We start from the raw sequence: 10,253 nt of genomic DNA, 5'->3' as shown, positions 1-10,253 counted from the left end.
TGAGATGCTGGCTCAGAGGGCTACTTTCCTTTGTCTCCATGATCATTGCTCAAAATCATTCCTAAACGGCATGGTCATGCATTCAAAACAAAGTCCCATGTTTAAAAAAATTCAAAATTAAATGGCAGGAAAAAAATATGAATAATCACTAACATCCCAAACTCTTTTAAGTACTTTTAGTTTTTTTTTTTTTAATTTGTATCTTTCTTTTTAAAAATTATTTATTTATTTATTTCTTGAGATGGAGTCTGGCACTGTCGCCCAGGCTGGAGTGCAGTGGCTCAATCTCGGCTCACTGCAAGCTCCCCCTGCAGTGTTCACGCCATTCTCCCACCTCCGCCTCCAGAGTAGCTGGGACTACAGGCGCCCGCCACCACGCCTGGCTATTTTTTTGTATTTTTTGTATTTTTAGTAGAGACACAGTTTCACCGTGTTAGCCAGGATAGTCTTGATCTCCTGACCTCCTGATCTGCCTGCCTCGGCCTCCCAAAGTGCTGGGATTACAGGTGTAAGCCACTGGCCCCAGCCAATTTGTATCTTTCTTAATTGTATTAGGATGGCTGGCTCAAATGTTTCCTCATTTCAGTTTATATATTGCTCAGGAATATGAGTGTACTATTCTCAGGTTCTTCTATGTATGAGAAGGAGGAAACAGTTCAACTTGTCAGGTATTCTTTCTTGTTTTTGTTGAGATGGAGTTTCACTCTTGTTGCCCAGGCTGGAGTGTAATGGCACAATCTTGGCTCACTGCAACCTCTGCCTCCCAGGTTCAAATGATTCTCCTGCCTCAGCCTTCCCAGTAGCTGGGATTACAGGCACCCGTCACCACGCCCAGCTAATATTTTCACATTTTTAGTAGAGATGGGGTTTCACCATGTTGACCAGGCTGGTCTTGAACTCCTGACCTCAGATGATCCATCCGCCTTGGCCTTACAAAGTGCTGGGATTACAGGCATGGGCCACCGAGCCGGGGCAGGTATTCTTTACATATCATAGTACTCACTCATCATAACACTCCAAACCTGAAACTCCCGTACTTGACACAATATGAAATTCTTCAGGAATCAAAGTATCTGTTAGTGTCTTTGGCTTAAAAGAAAAGAAAAACAAACAAAAAAAGAATGAATACATTAATAGAGAAAAAATTCACTTGCACAAATCCTAATTCCTAACCCAAAGAGATACTATGTTTTAAGATGAGAAATTTTGACTGGAGAAATAACAATATTAGTAATGTGGGTCACAGCAAATGACAAAAACTAACCAGAGCACACATCTCTAAAATAACCATAAATTAAAGAATAACCTTGGTACTAGTATTAGTCACATGTGTCCCATATATTCAGAAGTTTATTGATTCTTTTCCTTTAAATTCAGCAGGGAATTTAAAATTCAACTTAGCAAGATACCAAAGATAAGAATCCTACAACTTTATATGTGGATTTCTAGGGGAAAAAAACAATCTAATCTCCCACGCTGTGTTTTTTAGATTAAAACAGATTAACTGTGGTTTGCAAAATGGCTTAGAATAAGATATTTTGATCTTTTCCTGCTAAATACCCTTTTCCTGTTTCAAGAAGTAATTTCAAAATGCTATGAAGATTGGTGAGCAATGCAGGTTGTTATAGTATGACATTGTCTTATATTTTGGAGAAATGATTTTTAAAAGTAGACAGAGGGAGAGAAGATTATTTGTCAAATACTTTACTTACCTTATGCGGCACAATGACACCATCATGTGACTGTAATGAACGGGCCAAATGTGGGGGACAAACTGCCTTCTCCCTAGTCTGTCCTTTGGTATATTTAACATCATACAGAAAAGAAATATCCCTACAAAGTAAGAAAAATATATTCAAAAAACAAGTTTTCTATCTGGATACCGCATAACAGCAGGTGAGATCCGCACAGATCCATCTAATGGGTAAGATGGTCCTCTGTGTCAGCAAAACTGATCTCCTTAAGTAACACTTTACTAAGCCTGAGGCATTAAACATGAATTTTCCCAAATTCTTTCTCTTCTCCACCTGAAACTTCTCATTCATATCACAAACTCTTTCCTTCAGTATCAGGTTAAAATATATTCTCTTTCCTGTGGTTATTCCCTCCACTTAGGTGCTTGATTCCATCTTTGCCCATATCCTCAGGAGTCACATTCCATCAGTCCTAACTTCTGTGTATCTCCAACTCTACTGGAACATCCCATTTGATCTATAATAAACTTTTTCCCCTTATAAAAATCTCTCCTTGAACATGCATTGCTGTCATGTTGTGATTATTATTATCATTATTACTATTACTATTATTATTATTATTTTGACACAGAGTCTCACTCTGTCGCCCAGGCTGGAGTGCAATGGCGCAAAATCTCAGTTTGCTACAACCTCTGCCTCCCGGATTCAAGCAATTCTCCTGCCTCAGCCTCCTAAGTAGCTGGGATTACAAGCACGTACCACCATGCCTGGCTAATTTTTTGCATTTTTTAGTAGAGATGGGGTTTGGCATGTTGGCCATGCTGGTCTCGAACTCCTGGCCTCAGGTAAGCCACCCGCCTCAGCCTCCCAAAGTGCTGGGATTACAGGCGCCACTATGCCTGGCCACTGTCATGTCATTATGATCTATCAATGGATCAATCGATCGATCATCGCTCACTTGTGTTAAACATCAGACTTTCTGAAATTGTCGTGCAATCTGATTTCCACCCATACCTCTCTTCTGAAACAATTTTCTAGAAAGCTGATGATGACCACCACTGCCAAGTTAAACACTCTCTTAGCAGTTATCTTCTACCACACTTCCCTGGAATGTTTTCCAGGGTTGATCACATTTGCAACTTTTCTGTGAGACTTTAAATTATTTCAAAATAAGAAGTTTAATAAAACAAAATAAAGAAAAGTGGAGAAAAAAATCCTCTGGTAACCAACATGTGGGCAAGTGGTCTAAGCTAGGCCAAATATACTCTCCCAGGAGACTGAATTCTGAGTCATTGACTCTTTTAAGATTTCCAAGACAGAAAACAATAGGCATAAACATCACCACAATGGTACCCTGAAATGATTGTCCACTATATCTTTCTATAAACTCCAAATGTATTTACTGGTTTACATAGTAAAGAATAATTCAGCATCTACTACATACCAGGCACTATTCTGGGAGCTAAGAACATTAATAGTGAAAAAAGCAAATAAAAAGTTCCTACCTTCATGGAACTGATTCTAGTGGTGAAGAATGACAATAGAGAAATATTACAATTTCAAGGTCAGGTGCAGTGGCTCATGCCTATAATACCAGCACTTTGGGAGGCTGAGGTGGGCAGATCACTTGAGGTCAGGAGTTCGAGACCACCCTGACCATGATGGCGAAACCCCTTCTCTACTAAAAATACAAAAAGTAGCCAGGCAGGGTGGTACATGCCTGTAGTCCCAGCTACTTGGGAGGCTGAGGCAGGAGAATCACTTGAACCTGGGAAGCGAAGATTGCAGTGAGCTGAGATCATGCCACTGTACTCCAGCCTGGGCGACAGAGTGAGACTCCATCTCAAAAAATAAAAATAAAAAACTACATTATTAAATTTGGGTGCCCTGGGTTCTAGGATTGTTCATGAACGTGCCTAAAAGTCATTAATTTGCTCAGCAAATATGTATTAACCACATTATAAGTGATAGAAAATATGCTAGATGAAAGGAATATAGAACTATTTCTTAAAATAGACACAGTCCCTACCACGGGGGAGCCTTCAATACAGCGGGGAAGATTCAAAAACCAAAGAAAAGTATAATATGAAGACTACTGTAACAAAGAATAGAATGTTATTGGAACAACTAATAACAACAACACCTCAATACAGTTTAGATCAAGTCAGGGTAAACCTCAGGAGGCAGTAACAATTAGTAAGAACAAAAAACTGATTTGGATTTAGGTAAGCAACCAAAAAGTGTAGAGAACAGCATATGCATAGGTCCTGAGACACAACAGCACATGGTGACTTCGGCGAACTGAAAATTTAGTATAGTTGGCCCTTGAACAACACAGCCTTGAACTGCCTGGGTCTGCTTATACACAAATTTTTTCAACCAAACACTGACTGAAAATACAGTATTCACTGGATACGAAACCCTCATATAGAGGGCCAACTTTCCATATACATACATGAGTTTCTGACTCATATATGGCTGACTGCAGAAATTGAATATACAAAGATTCTGGTATCTGCCGGTGCCTGGGAACCAATCCCCCACATATCCCTCAGTATGAGGGATGACTGAATATACGGTTGAAGTATGAAGAATAAAATTATTGAAATTAGAGAACTAAACACAGAAAGCCTTGCAAATCATGCTTAACATGTTGGGCTTTAGTCTAAGAGAAGCAAGAAAGGTTTTATAAATGAAATGAAATTTTAAATTATTTTAGAATGACTATAATGGTTGCAATATTGTGAAATGGTGGTGTGCTTTGAGGGCAGTGTCATTTGGCAGCTGATGTGGCATATGAGGTTGGTGGAAACAGGCCAGTTCTGGTGTCCCAGGAAGATCCTGAAATATACAACATTGACCATAACGATTTTTAAACATATATATTGGTAGCAAAAGACATCAAGCTATTGATGTTCTGCACTGTGATATTCTGGTTCTATTGGACATGTCCAAGGGAGAAATGTTAGAGCTTTATTTTCCAATCCTCCGGATTCTTTCTCTGTTCCACCCTCTTACAGGCTTTAGATAGTCACAAAGATCTGAATGAGCTGCTCTCAGGATGATGCAACAGCAGTTCCTATCACATCAATAAATACTGGAGCAGTTGGCCATTACAATTGTTTTGTTAGCTAAAAATGATGAATTCTTCATGTATATATATGTATCTGTGTGTATGTATATTATATATTATATACATATATGTACATATATGTATGTACATATATATGCACAGTATATAGGTATATACATATATATGCACAGTATATAGGTATATACATATATAATGCATATGTATACATCATACATTGTTATACATTACATATTTTATATAATTATACGTATATTATACACACAATATTTTATGCATATATACACACACATATAATTATCTAAAGAATATGTTGGGGCCGGGCACGGTGGCTCACGCCTACAATCCTAGTATTGTAGGGGCCCAAGATGGGCAGATCACCTGAAATCAAGCGTTCGAAACCAGCCTAGCCAACAATGGTGAAACCCCATTGCTACTAAAAATAAAATTAAAAAACTAGCCAGGTGTGGTGGCTGGCACCTGCAATCTCAGCTACTCAGGAGGCTGAGGCAGGAGAATTGCTTGAACCTGGGAGGCAGAGGTTGCAGTGAGCCGAAATTGCACCATGACACTCCAGCCCGGGTGACAGAACAAGACTCCATGTCAAAAAAAAAAATTTTTTTTTAATAAATAAAGAATATTTTAATTTAGTAATCATCACTCAAATTTCCTCAAGAAGCTACTTTAGGAGACTTTTGTATTTCTTTTTTTATTTTTTAATTAATTAATTAATTTTTAAATTATACTTGAAGTTCTAGAGTACATGTGCACAATGTGCAGGTTTGTTACATATGTATACATGTGCCATGTTGGTGTGCTGCACCCATTAACTCATCATTTACATTAGGTATTCCTCCTGATGCTATCTCTTCTCCCTCCCCCAACCTCATGACAGGCCCCAGTATGTGATGTTCCCCACCCTGTGTCCAAGTGTTCTCATTGTTCATTTCCCACCTATGAGTGAGAACATGCAGTGTTTGATTTTCTCTCATTGCAATAGTTTGCTCAGAATGAGAACATGCAGTGTTTGGTTTTCTGTCCTCAGAATGGATGCTTTCCAGCTTCATCCATGTCCCCTACAAAGGACATTGAACTTCAAACCCTTTTTTATGGCTTGCATAGTAATGTCCATGTGTTATACTTGTGCCACATTTTCTAATCCAGTCCCCTGTCACTGATGGGACATTTGGGTTTGGCTTCCAAGTCTTTGCTATGTGTGAATAGTTGCAGTAAACACACGTGTGCATGTTGTCTTTAGTAGGCAGCATGTTTATAATCCTTTGGGGTTTATATCCCAGTAATGGGATTGCTGGTCCAAATGGGTAATTCGTTCTAATTACACACAATCCTTCGAGGAATTGCCACACGCCTTCCACATGGTTGAACTGGCTACACTCCACCAACAGTGTAATGAAGTGTTCCCCTAATTTCTCCACATCCTCTCCAGCACTCTGGTTGCGTCCTGACTTATTTACGATCGCCATTCTAACTGGGTGAGATGGTATCTCACTGTAGTTTTGATTGCATTTCTCTGATGGCCAGGTGGTGAATGACCATTTTTTCATGGTCTGTGGGCTGCATAAATTGTCTTCTTTGAGAAGTGTCTGTCATATCTTTTGCCCCTTTTATAGGGTTGTTTTTTTTTTTTTTTTTTTTGAGTGGAGTCTCGCTCTGTTGCCCAGGCTGGAGTGCAATGGCCGGATCTCAGCTTCACTGCCAACTCCGCCTCCCGGTTTACGCCATTTCCTCCTGCCTCAGCCTCCTGAGTAGCTGGGACTACAGGCGCACCGCCGCCAACCATCGCCCGGCTAGTTTTTTATTTTCTTAATAGAGACGGGGTTTCACCGGGTTACGGCCAGAGGACTGGTAACGATTCCTACCTTTGTGATCCGCCCATGTCCGGCCCCCAAAAGTGTGGGGGAATACAGGCTTGAGCAGTCCTTGCTGGGCGCAGCACTGGGATTGTTTTTTCTTGTACAATTAGATTAAGTTGTTACTTTGTCAGATTCTTGGATATTTAGGCCACTTTGTCGACAGTAGATTGCAAAAATTTTATCCCATTCTCGTAGTGATTGCCTATTCCCGCAATCTGATGGTAAGCTATTTGTGCCTGTGCAGTAAGACTCTTTAGTTTAATTAGATCTCATATCGTTCTATCTTATGGCTTTTGTTGCCATTGTTTTTGGTGTTTTAAGTCATGAAAGTCTTTTGCCCAGTGACTATGTCCTCGAATGGCTATTCGCCTACAGGTTTCTTCTAGGGTTTTTTACAGTTTCCAATGTCTAACATAGGATTAAGGCAATCATTTACCATTCTCGAATTAATGTATTTGCAATAGTTATGGATAAAGGAAGGAGGGAGTCCAGTATCAAGCTTTCACACTATTATCCGGTTATAGCACAATTTCCCAGCACGCGATAAATAAATAAAGGATTCCTTTCCCGCAGTTTCTTGTATGTTTGTCAGGTTTGCCAAGGATCAGATGGTTGTAGATGTGTGGTATTATTTCTGAGGCTTCTGTTCTGTTCCATTGGTCTATATCTCTTGCTTTGTACCAGTACCGATGTGGTTTGAGTACTGTAGCCTTCAGTATAGTTTAAGCCAGTGTAGCATGATGCCTCCAGCTTTTGTTCTTTTTTGCTTAGGATCTGTCTTGCGCGGCAAATGGCAGAGGTTGCTGTTATTATTGTGGTAAGTGAACTTTAGAGTAGTTTTTTTCCAATTTCGGTGAAGGTAACCAGCCATGTAGCCCTGATGGGGATGGCAGTTGATCTATGTAACACCTTAACCTTGGGCAGTATGGCCATTTTCACAATATTGATTCCTTCCTTCTCCATGGGAGCAATGGAGATTGCGTTTCCATTTGTCTTGTGTCCCTCCGTTATTTCTGTTAAGCAGTGGTTTGGTAGTTTTCCTTGAAGAGGTCCCTTCACGTCCCTTGTAAGTTGGATTCCCTAGGTATTTTATTCTCTTTGAAGAAATTGTGAATGGGAGTTCACTCATGATTTGGAGGAGCCTTTTGTATTTCTATGCATTATTAAAGTATTGGGTATTGCTATGGTTTGAATGTGTCCCTTAGAAATTCATGTGTTGGAAACGTAATTGCCATTTTAATAGTATCATTATGAAGTGGAACCTTTAAGAGGTGATTAGGTTATTTTTTTTTAGAAGAAGCCTGTTTTATTTATTTGTTGAAATATAATTTTTTATTAAAAATAATTAGAGGGCCAGGCACAGTGGCTAACGCCTATAATCCCTGCACTGTGAGAGGCCGAGGCTGATGGATCACCTGAGGTTGGGAGTTTGAGACCAGCCTGATCAACATGGAGAAACCCTGTCTCTACTAAAAATACAAAATTAGCTGGGCATGGTGGCGCATGCCTGTAATCCCAGCTACTCGGGAAGCTGAGGCAGGAGAATCACTTGAACCCGGGAGGCGGAGGTTGTGGTAAGCCGAGATCGTGCCATTGCACTCCAGCCTGAGCAACAAGAGTGAAACTCCGTCTCTCAAAAACAATGATAATAATAATTAGAGATATGCTTTGTTTCTTCATAAAATTCTGTGGTAAAACACCAGCTTCCACCCTTCTGAAAATCTATTTTATTTAAAATAAAACAAACAACAACAAAAAAACAACTTTGATTCTTAACCATAACATAATAACTGGATTTTATTTATCTGACTTTAAGAAATCCTCCAACTCATTCTTCAGCCCCCAGATTATTAAACTGAGTTCATAATTCACACTTTTCTGCAAATCATCATTGGTTATGTGTATATATAAAATGTCTTTTATCTGAAGTTGTCGATTTCACCCTGTTCTGGGAGTTATTCCCACAGGCACTTCTTCATACCAGCTCCTTTAACCCTTCCAACAATTTTGTAAATACCCAATGTTCTGCATTTGATTCTTTCCTGCTTAAAATATCTAGACTGATTTATTTTCTGCACTGAACTCTGCTGAAAGAGTTGTCGAAAAATGTGACTCAGAGAATATTTGCTTGCTTTGTTGTTTATATTTTACTGCTGGGTTCTGGGTGATTGAGGTTGCTGGACAAGTTATCTCGTTATGAACATGATTAGTTGTCCATTAGTGCATTAGTTTTCTATTGGTGCCATAACAAATTACCACAAATTTAGCATCTTAAACAGCACAAATTTATTATCTTACTGCTCCATAGGTTAGAAGTCCAACAGGGTCTCCAAGGGCTAAAATCGAGGCGTTGGCAGGGCTGTTTCTTTCTGGATGCTCTAGAGGAAGATCCATTTCCACGCTCATTTGGATTGCTAACAGAATTCAATTCCTTAAAGTTGTAAGACTGCGATCCCTGTTTCCTTGAGAGTTGGTGGCTGAGCTGTCATTAGAATTCCTAGCTTCTATAGCCAAATTCATTTATTGACTGCTTTTCCCCTTCCTCCATCTTCAAAGCCAGCAATGGCAGGCTGAACTCCTCTCACACTTCAAATCTGTCCTCTTCCTTTCTCATCTCTCTGACCCACTTGACCACCTTCCTTTTCCACTTTTAAAGATTCAGGTGTCAGGTTGGGCCCACCCTGACAATCTAGGATAATCTATCCATCTCAATGTCCTTAACTTACATCATATCTGCAAAACCCCTTTTGCCAGGTTAGGTATATATTCACAGGTTCTGAGATTAGAGTGAAAATGTTTTAGTGGGGTTGAGGGGGCATTATCCTGTCAACCTGACTTCACACTTAAAAAACTCCAACTCAGAGTCATTTGACATTAAAACTTTATTTTTTTGTTTTGTTTTGTTTTGAGAGGGAGTCTCACTGGATCACCCAGGCTGGAGTGCAATGGCATAATTTCGGCTCACTGCAATCTCCACCTGCCGGGTTCAAGCAATTATCCTGCATCAGCCTCCCGAGTAGCTGGGATTACAAGTGTGCGCCACCATGCCTCTCTAATTTTTGTATTTTTTGTAGTGACAGGGTTTCACCATGTTGCCCAGGCTAGGCTTGAACTCCTGACCTCAAGTGATCTGCCCACCTCGGCCTCCCAAAGTGCTGGGATTACAGGAATGAGCCACTGCACCTGGCCAACATTAAAACTATAATGTCAGCTTATTGCCACCTTGAGATATAGCTAATTAATTTTCAAAGTACTTCAAACAACTCATAATACTAATTATTGCTACTAATAATTATAACCATGATCTGGAGGCATAGAATAAAATATAAAGCCTCAGGACATAAAAGTCAATAGGACGGCCGGGCGCGGTGGCTCAAGCCTGTAATCCCAGCACTTTGAGAGGCCGAGACGGGCGGATCACGAGGTCAGGAGATCGAGATCATCCTGGCTAACACGGTGAAACCCGTCTCTACTAAAAAATACAAAAAAACTAGCCGGGCGAGGTGGCAGGCGCCTGTAGTCCCAACTACTCGGGAGGCTGAGGCAGGAGAATGGCGTGAACCCAGGAGGCAGAGCTTGCAGTGAGCTGAGATT

At 40.1% G+C, this 10,253-nt stretch overlaps 1 protein-coding gene across 1 annotated transcript in view; it reads right to left on the bottom strand.

The window, feature by feature from the left end:
- Positions 1–1,810, bottom strand: part of AXDND1 (axonemal dynein light chain domain containing 1) — a 197,469-nt gene extending 195,659 nt beyond the window's left edge. The window contains 2 exon segments of the mRNA XM_017888828.1: positions 1,004–1,089; positions 1,713–1,810. The gene's annotated coding sequence lies outside the window, so the exon portion shown is untranslated.
- Between the last annotated feature and the right edge of the window lie 8,443 nt (positions 1,811–10,253).

Source organism: Rhinopithecus bieti, unplaced genomic scaffold (genome assembly GCF_001698545.2).
Source record: "Rhinopithecus bieti isolate Rb0 unplaced genomic scaffold, ASM169854v2 scaffold_15676, whole genome shotgun sequence".
Lineage (NCBI taxonomy): Eukaryota > Metazoa > Chordata > Mammalia > Primates > Cercopithecidae > Rhinopithecus > Rhinopithecus bieti.
This window is presented reverse-complemented; position numbering and strand designations above follow the sequence as displayed.